This window comes from Pomacea canaliculata, linkage group LG12 (assembly GCF_003073045.1).
Source record: "Pomacea canaliculata isolate SZHN2017 linkage group LG12, ASM307304v1, whole genome shotgun sequence".
NCBI lineage: Eukaryota > Metazoa > Mollusca > Gastropoda > Architaenioglossa > Ampullariidae > Pomacea > Pomacea canaliculata.
The window spans coordinates 18,683,192-18,693,573 of record NC_037601.1 but is presented as its reverse complement, the minus strand read 5'-3'; positions in this window follow the sequence as shown (position 1 = coordinate 18,693,573).

Below are 10,382 nucleotides of genomic sequence, written 5' to 3'. Positions count from 1 at the left end.
CTAGCATGAGCGATGCAGTACATTCTCCTTCATGGTGATGTTGCTAGGATGATCTGGAATGGAAACAACAGTAGTTTCTGAGAGGTTGTGTTCGCTTATGCAGATTTTTGCTTTTATTTTTTTTAATGCAGTTAAGGATAAAGCTATACATCAATTTCTTAATATTTTCCCCTATTTTTCAGACATATCAAAATTAAAAAGTCTTTGCATATCTGACTTAGGAATTTCTTTGGCCTTAAATTATCTGAAACATAAAATCGAACATATACCATTATAGAGGAAAATGCACTGTTACCCACTACTCAACAACAGTCTACGTGGAATGTAGTCAGCTGTTATTTTGTACCACTATGGTATTCCGCCTAAATTCATAAACATCGTCCAGGGATTGTATGAAGACTCATCCTGCCAAGTTATCCATAATGGCAAACTCACTAAACCTTTTGTAATGAAGACTGGTGTAAGACAGGGTTGCATATTATCACCGACAATCTTCCTGATGGTCATAGACTGGGTTATGCGTAAGACAACCCAAGACAACAACACCGGTATCCAGTGGACCTTCACTAAACAGCTAGAAGACCTGGACTTTGCAGATGACATTAGTCTCCTATCTCATCGGCGGCAGCATGCACAAACCAAACTGAGCAAGCTAGCAGAGGAAGCAGAAAAGACCGGCTTAAAGATCAACAAAAAGAAGACCGAAGTGATGAAATTCAACAACAAGCAGGAACTTCCAATTCAACTTCAAGGAGAGAACATCCTAGAAACAGACCGCTTCACATATCTGGGGAGCATCGTCAGCAAGGATGGTGGAGCGGACGACGATTTTATAATGTCACGTGTGCTCATGAAGGGGGAATCCAAGCAGTAATTCCACCCCTTCCTCCCCACACCTCCATCCACCCACGCCGGCAAGTTTTCTGATGTTTAAATGCTTTTGTTAATGTTTTTATGTTTATTTAACTCCATTTATATTGCATTATAACTGTTCTCATTAAAACAAATACCTTTATAGCCTGTAACTTTCAATCATATTAGCGAGTCAACAGGGGCTGGGAACCAATTAAATCTATCTCCTTTATTTCTTATGGAAAAATTTGTTTCGGATAACGAACATTTCGGATAACGAACAGCTTTACAGAACGGATTAAGTTCGTTAACCGAGGTTCCACTGTACTTGCTCTGCATTTATGGGTGCAGAAATAAAAAGGCAGATATTGATATTAAAATAAACAGCTGGGATTAGTTCTTAATTACTTGCTTTAATCATACAGCTCCCCGACTCTGTTGGTGAGGTCTTGGACCATTAACGCTTCAAGACGGTTCGCTTCTGCTGTATCAAGAAGATTGAAGCAATATGACATGTAGTAACAGCCAGGCCTGATACTGTTTGGCACAGGTGCCGGCTCCTGCTCCAGCACAGGAGCTGTTGTCCTAGATGGTCCGGCCCGTGCCTGAAGACGGTCCTTCACTCACACTGACATTAATTTGCTGATGAAGCTGTTCTCTCCTTTGTCGGTATAACTGAAAATAATAATAAAGAGATTTATTTAATGCATATGTGGGTATAGGTTGATCTGCAGAGAACTGATTTACTGGACAGAAAATTGTGACTTTGATCAACGTTTTGCTAGGTTGCTAGGATGATCTGGGTATAGGGTGATCTGCAGAGAACTGATTTACTGGACAGAGTTTATGAGGTGTAATGAGCGGCCCGATGGCGCAACGGTTAGCGCCTGTCACCAATACAGTGAAGGTTGGCTGCCCAGAGTTCATTTCCCGTCTAGGGCATGCTGTTCTTTCTCTGCACGTGGCATCTGTTTACAGGGCTGGCTGCTTGCCGTAATATAGCCTTAGTTGCTGACACGGCGTAAAACACCAATTCTCCCCCCCCCCTCCCTTATGATGATGTTATTTACTGGTCCAGGTGCCGGGGCCTGCGCCAGCACAGGTGCCATTGTCCAAGCTGGTGGCGGTCTGGCGGCCGGCCCAGCAGAGGTACCTTCTCCCGCACCAACGTTAATCTGGTTCTGAAGCTGTTTTCGTCGGTGGTGGTACAACTGAAAATAATAATAAAGAGACTTAATTAATGCATATGTGGGTATAGGGTGATCTGCTTGTCAAGTACGAAATTTGAACCTTTTTATTCTTTCTCTCTCAAGTCTGCTCCCAAGTACATATAGCCAAATATGTGTAAACATAAGTCAGGTATCGTTAGTACTGCAGTGTGTGTGTGTATATATATATCTCTCTGGTGAGTATTTCACGTGTAATCAACGCAGTGACTTTCAAAGTATTTTGCTTCTAAAGTGAAACACTCCTCCAGACTTTGTCCTTGAACTTCAAGAAACCGAGTAATTAGCAGAAAATATCGCAAAGAAAGAATAATTTTAAAACTCAGTTTAGCTTACACTTTCTTTCAGGAAGTTTGATTTTGAAAACTACCTTTGGTGTTTGCTGATGCCAAAGGAGGTGCAGAGAGCTGCCTTTGCCATTCGGGCATTCAACGTGGAAATTGCTCAAGTGAGGTTTCTTTGAGACCGAATGCGGGCGGGGGTCTTTTTTAAATACGAAGATCACAATAATCAGTTGTGATGACTCGAGATACCAATCAAGTCATAATCACTATGATTAATTAATACACGTTTTCATACCGTGGCATGCATGTCTGACTTTCACACGAAAAAGATGCAGAAAAGATTATATAAACATTCAAAATAAATTGATTTATCTCTCTTGGTAATTCTTACAACACCTAAATCTCATTCTCTTTTAAGTGCCTTTCAGAACATTTTCACTAAGTGAGATACGGGGGAAGAAGGTTGGATTGCATCATAATTGTTATGATTAAAAATACTACCAGTCATAATCATGATGATTAATTAATACATGTTTTTATACCTTGGCTTGCATGTCTGACTGATCCCTTTCAGTCTAGACCATAAATACAGGCACATTGAGTGTTGACAATATTTTCTGATGGGATAAGAACATTCATTTGCAGAATAAAATATAGTGTAAAGTTTGTTTGGACAGGTCAGAGATGTGTCAGAAAAGAAAATTTGCTTCATGCTTTTTTACTCTAAGGCCTTTCCCTAAAATTTAGTTAACAGGCTTTAATCTCTTTCTACCTTTCCACCTAGAACAAGGTATCACAGGAAGATGTCATAAGAGGCAGAAACGAACAAAATATATGGGATGCAATATTTGAAGTCGCATCTTTAGCTCACCAGCATTTGGAAATTGTAAGTAATTAAAAATTGATATAAGTGCTGAATGTAGCAAAGTAAAATGTAGAAATTATACCTAAAACAGGTAGAGCCGATGTCTTTGTAAAAGAATAAAAATCCAGAATGTCATTTAAAATATTCTGGGTATATATATCTGGAAGATTGCAGGTGCGGTGTGATCTTTATCTGAAAAAGTTACAAAAAGCAAACTTCAGTGTTTTTGAGCCGAAACTGCAAGAACGCAATACATGTACTTGCTCTGCATTTATGGCTGCAGAAATAAAAAGGCAGATATTGATATTAAAATAAACAGCTGGGATTAGTTCTTAATTACTTGCTTTAATCATACAGCTCAACCATTCTATTCGTTAGGTCTTGTACTATTAGCGCTTCAAGACGGTTCGCTTCTGCTGGATCAAGAAGATTGAAGCAAAATGATAAATAGGAACCTGATACTGTTTGGCACAGATGCCGGCGCCTGCTCCAGCACAGGAGCTGTTGTCCTAGATGGTCCTTAGTTGCTGGCACGGCGTAAAACACCAATTCCCCCCCCCCTCCCTTATGATGATGTTATTTACTGGTCCAGGTGCCGGGTCCTGCGCCAGCACAGGTGCCATTGTCCGAGCTGGTGGCGGTCCGGCGGCCGGCCCAGCAGAGGTACCTTCTCCCGCACCAACGTTAATCTGGTTCTGAAGCTGTTTTCGTCGGTGGTGGTACAACTGAAAATAATAATAAAGAGAATTAATGCATATGTGGGTATAGGGTGATCTGCTTGTCAAGTACGAAATTTGAACCTTTTTATTCTTTCTCTCTCAAGTCTGCTCCCAAGTACATATAGCCAAATATGTGTAAACATAAGTCAGGTATCGTTAGTACTGCAGTGTGTGTGTGTATATATATATCTCTCTGGTGAGTATTTCACGTGTAATCAACGCAGTGACTTTCAAAGTATTTTGCTTCTAAAGTGAAACACTCCTCCAGACTTTGTCCTTTAAGTTCAAGAAACCGAGTAATTAGCAGAAAATATCGCAAAGAAAAGAATAGTTTTTAAAACTCAGTTTAGCTTACACTTTCTTTCAGGAAGTTTGATTTTGAAAACTACCTTTGGTGTTTGCTGATGCCAAAGGAGGTGCAGAGAGCTGCCTTTGCCATTCGGGCATTCAACGTGGAAATTGCTCAAGTGAGGTTTCTTTGAGACCGAATGCGGGCGGGGGTCTTTTTTAAATACGAAGATCACAATAATCAGTTGTGATGACTCGAGATACCAATCAAGTCATAATCACTATGATTAATTAATACACGTTTTCATACCGTGGCATGCATGTCTGACTTTCACACGAAAAAGATGCAGAAAAGATTATATAAACATTCAAAATAAATTGATTTATCTCTCTTGGTAATTCTTACAACACCTAAATCTCATTCTCTTTTAAGTGCCTTTCAGAACATTTTCACTAAGTGAGATACGGGGGAAGAAGGTTGGATTGCATCATAATTGTTATGATTAAAAATACTACCAGTCATAATCATGATGATTAATTAATACATGTTTTTATACCTTGGCTTGCATGTCTGACTGATCCCTTTCAGTCTAGACCATAAATACAGGCACATTGAGTGTTGACAATATTTTCTGATGGGATAAGAACATTCATTTGCAGAATAAAATATAGTGTAAAGTTTTGTTTGGACAGGTCAGAGATGTGTCAGAAAAGAAAATTTGCTTCATGCTTTTTTACTCTAAGGCCTTTCCCTAAAATTTAGTTAACAGGCTTTAATCTCTTTCTACCTTTCCACCTAGAACAAGGTATCACAGGAAGATGTCATAAGAGGCAGAAACGAACAAAATATATGGGATGCAATATTTGAAGTCGCATCTTTAGCTCACCAGCATTTGGAAATTGTAAGTAATTAAAAATTGATATAAGTGCTGAATGTAGCAAAGTAAAATGTAGAAATTATACCTAAAACAGGTAGAGCCGATGTCTTTGTAAAAGAATAAAAATCCAGAATGTCATTTAAAATATTCTGGGTATATATATCTGGAAGATTGCAGGTGCGGTGTGATCTTTATCTGAAAAAGTTACAAAAAGCAAACTTCAGTGTTTTTGAGCCGAAACTGCAAGAACGCAATACATGTACTTGCTCTGCATTTATGGCTGCAGAAATAAAAAGGCAGATATTGATATTAAAATAAACAGCTGGGATTAGTTCTTAATTACTTGCTTTAATCATACAGCTCAACCATTCTATTCGTTAGGTCTTGTACTATTAGCGCTTCAAGACGGTTCGCTTCTGCTGGATCAAGAAGATTGAAGCAAAATGATAAATAGGAACCTGATACTGTTTGGCACAGATGCCGGCGCCTGCTCCAGCACAGGAGCTGTTGTCCTAGATGGTCCTTAGTTGCTGGCACGGCGTAAAACACCAATTCCCCCCCTCCTTATGATGATGTTATTTACTGGTCCAGGTGCCGGGTCCTGCGCCAGCACAGGTGCCATTGTCCGAGCTGGTGGCGGTCCGGCGGCCGGCCCAGCAGAGGTACCTTCTCCCGCACCAACGTTAATCTGGTTCTGAAGCTGTTTTCGTCGGTGGTGGTACAACTGAAAATAATAATAAAGAGAATTAATGCATATGTGGGTATAGGGTGATCTGCTTGTCAAGTACGAAATTTGAACCTTTTTATTCTTTCTCTCTCAAGTCTGCTCCCAAGTACATATAGCCAAATATGTGTAAACATAAGTCAGGTATCGTTAGTACTGCAGTGTGTGTGTGTATATATATATCTCTCTGGTGAGTATTTCACGTGTAATCAACGCAGTGACTTTCAAAGTATTTTGCTTCTAAAGTGAAACACTCCTCCAGACTTTGTCCTTTAAGTTCAAGAAACCGAGTAATTAGCAGAAAATATCGCAAAGAAAAGAATAGTTTTTAAAACTCAGTTTAGCTTACACTTTCTTTCAGGAAGTTTGATTTTGAAAACTACCTTTGGTGTTTGCTGATGCCAAAGGAGGTGCAGAGAGCTGCCTTTGCCATTCGGGCATTCAACGTGGAAATTGCTCAAGTGAGGTTTCTTTGAGACCGAATGCGGGCGGGGGTCTTTTTTAAATACGAAGATCACAATAATCAGTTGTGATGACTCGAGATACCAATCAAGTCATAATCACTATGATTAATTAATACACGTTTTCATACCGTGGCATGCATGTCTGACTTTCACACGAAAAAGATGCAGAAAAGATTATATAAACATTCAAAATAAATTGATTTATCTTTTGGTAATTCTTACAACACCTAAATCTCATTCTCTTTTAAGTGCCTTTCAGAACATTTTCACTAAGTGAGATACGGGGAAGAAGGTTGGATTGCATCATAATTGTTATGATTAAAAATACTACCAGTCATAATCATGATGATTAATTAATACATGTTTTTATACCTTGGCTTGCATGTCTGACTGATCCCTTTCAGTCTAGACCATAAATACAGGCACATTGGAGTGTTGACAATATTTTCTGATGGGATAAGAACATTCATTTGCAGAATAAAATATAGTGTAAAGTTTGTTTGGACAGGTCAGAGACGTGTCAGAAAAGAAAATTTGCTTCATGCTTTTTTTACTCTAAGGCCTTTCCCTAAAATTTAGTTAACAGGCTTTAATCTCTTTCTACCTTTCCACCTAGAACAAGGTATCACAGGAAGATGTCATAAGAGGCAGAAACGAACAAAATATACGGGATGCAATATTTGAAGTCGCATCTTTAGCTCACCAGCATTTGGAAATTGTAAGTAATTAAAAATTGATATAAGTGCTGAATGTAGCAAAGTAAAATGTAGAAATTATACCTAAAACAGGTAGAGCCGATGTCTTTGTAAAAGAATAAAAATCCAGAATGTCAACAACTGGGATTAGTTCTTAATTACTCGTTTTTTTTTTTTGTTTTTTGGTTTTTTTTATTTGTAGCGTATTTTATTCAAAAATCAGCATGCCAGAATGTTGGCCAATAGTTTTTGTATATTGAACAAGTGTTCCTAAACATATTTTATGTGGCTATTATGAGCAAAAAGGGATTATTACTGGAGAAATTTTCCTGGAAAGAAGTATTTAAGAGATCATTTCCATCATTTGATAACAATAATGTTTATTCTTTTTTTTGGTTGACTTAGTTCAGTTATAATGTACATTTATGTATATCCCTATCAGAGCATCAGATTTTGATTGTTGTTGTTTATGAGTTTACATAGCACACTTTTAGTTATTTTTGCTCTGTCCTCACTGACTTTTACAACATACAGGTTTTTTTCATGTGAAATGAGCATACAAAAAGCAAATTACATATTGAGAACATACAAATTATGTTCTGCTTTTTCAAAGTCTATCTTTCTAAAAAAAAATTTCAAAATGAGTATCGGGTAGCATGATGTGTTTAAACAGAATTTGAGATATATATATAAAACTCATCTCAAAGTCATTATAATCAGATTATATTGTATCTTATGAATATATAATTTGTTCCTTCTTCTTTGGGGCTCGCAGATTCTTAGTCCAGTGACAGGGACTATTATTTCATCTTGCTTTCACTCATCTGCTAGACCATGTCAGCCCTGGCTCGATCCACAACTAATGAAAGAGTACCATCTTCGTTGACTAAAGCACATTGGAGTGGCAGATATCTGATATCATTGTTACAGCCGACGATGTTCCAGGTCTGTTTATGAATCGGTCCCACCTTTGGTAAGCATAAGGTGAAGACCGTTTCCAGAAGGTTTGTTGGAGAATGCTGAAGGAGGCAGCTGATTCCATTGATGTCGATGGTGATCTCTCAGTTTATGTCTTTGATAATTGTGACCACTCTTCCGAGGGCATTGCTTTTGCCGTCGACGGCATTTTTGTTGATGGTTCCTTTTCTTACGCTGGTGGCTTTTCTGCGTCGACGGCTTTTTTGTTGGCGACATTTCCGGCGTTTCTTTAAATCGTATGTTAAATCGTATGTTCTCTGCGGTTCACGGTATTCTTCTCTTTGTCGCGTTGGTCGTTTTTGGCTTCTGGGTACATATCCACCCTTCTCTGTGCTTATTATCTTTTTATATTTAATGCTTAATTAATTCATTTATATAGTTAATTTCCTTCCCTGAAAAGGGCGAGGGCTAAGTGGAAAAAAGTGCTCAGTTGCTTATTTTACCCCTCGTAAATAAAGAATTGTCATTGTCATTGTCATTGTCATACCGGATTTTAAAGTGCGGACTTGTTCTTCGATTGCTCATTTCGTGGAGTCCAGCCAGAGTCCGAACGACTTCTGTGTTAATTACTCGTTTTAGTCATGCATGGAGCTCCCTGACTCTACTTGCAGCTTCTTGAACCATCAAAGCCTCGAGTTCATTAGCTTCTGCAGGCTGAAGAAGATTTAAACAATAACTTATGTAACAGCAGCCTGGCCGTATATTGTTGGATTGAACTGCTGGGTTTGCTGGCCCAGGTGCCGGGGCCTGTGCCTGCGCCGGCACAGGTGCCGTTGTCTGAGCTGGTGGCGGTCCGGCGGCCGGCCCGGCAGATGTACCTTCTCCAGCGGCAAGATTTATCTCATTTTGACGCTGTTGTCGTCGGTTGCGATACCTCTGAAAATAATAATAAAGAGATTTAGTTAATGCATATGTGGGTATAGGGTGATCTGCAGAGAACTGATTTACTGGACAGAGTTTATGAGGTGTAATGGTAATCCCTTCATTTTCTTTTGTATATTTTTCTCGGTTGGCTGGTCGAATCAAATGGTTCAGTGGTCGAATAGGCAAATGGTCTAATCGACTGGACCCTAAGCAAACTAGAGTTTTATCAGAATATCATACATTTTATAAAGACTAATGTCACAACTGAGTGTATGCTATGTTTTAACAATTAGTATATAAGTACAGTGGTACCTCGACATACGAGTTTAATTCGTTCCGTAACCTTGCTCGTATGTCAAATTGCTCGTATCTCAAAGCAATTTTCCCCATTGAAATTCATTGAAATGCCATTAATCCGTTCCAGCTCCCAAAACACCACCTCAGTTGTTTTTGTTAAGTGTTTTTGAATAAGAAAAAGTGTATTTACAAGAAGAAACATTTATTTATGAATAACAAATACATATTCTATAAAAACATATTAAATTCTTCGTTTGTGGAAGTGTGTGGGATCTGCTTCAGCAAATCACCGTAAATCGCTCGTGCCTTCTCACACATGATGCTTTGTGTTAAGGTTCCTCCTTGAAGCTGCTTCTCTGTCACCCACACAGTCAATAGTTTCTCCATCTTTTCATGGAGAGAAGTCCGGAGCTTAGAAATTAAGAGCAGCCTACATCGGGTGGTATCCACCTGCTCCAAAGTCGTTGGATCCACCCATAGTTCTCTTCAGGATCTGTATAACAAGAGGACTCTTCTGAAAGTGTCTGCCATCCTTCGTGATGACAGGCATGCTCTGTCGGGTGAACTTGTCCAGCTCCCATCAGTTCGCCGATATAGTATGCCTGCCTGCAGGACAAACCGACTGCGGCTGTCTTTTGTTGCTTCAGCCGTCAGACTTTTGAATGGATTATGAATGTGATGTGCATGCGATCCTGTATGACTTTAATCGAGCTGGTATGATTGACTGCAACACGACTGCCTGTGGGTTTAATATATATAATCGAGCTGCAACTAAATTGCCCTCTAGGGATTAATAAAGTATTATCTTATCTTATCTTATCTTATTATTGTAACGCCCCTAGCTGGCGTTGTACCCTTTATCAACTCCTGTTTAAGCTCAGAACATATCACTGATGTGCTACACCCGTACATCCTCGCCAAGTCAATTACTCGCACACCTTGCTCATGTTTTTCTACGATTTCGCGCTTTAATTCAATAGACATCATCTTCTTCTTCGGACCCATGGTTACAAAAATAAATGTGATAATGTTTTGTAAATGTACAAAAAGCAAAAAAACGCGAACCCAACTTATCAAAAATGCTTCGAAAACGAGGGAAACAAGCACACAGACTGAGGTCTAGTCTGAGGTGGGAGAAACTGTTAGAAGCTGCACACGACCCCAACATCCGCCCCGCATGTTAGGGTCGTGTGCAGTGGTGTAGTGTGCGAGTCCTCGTATCTCAAATCTTGCTCTTATCTCGAAGCA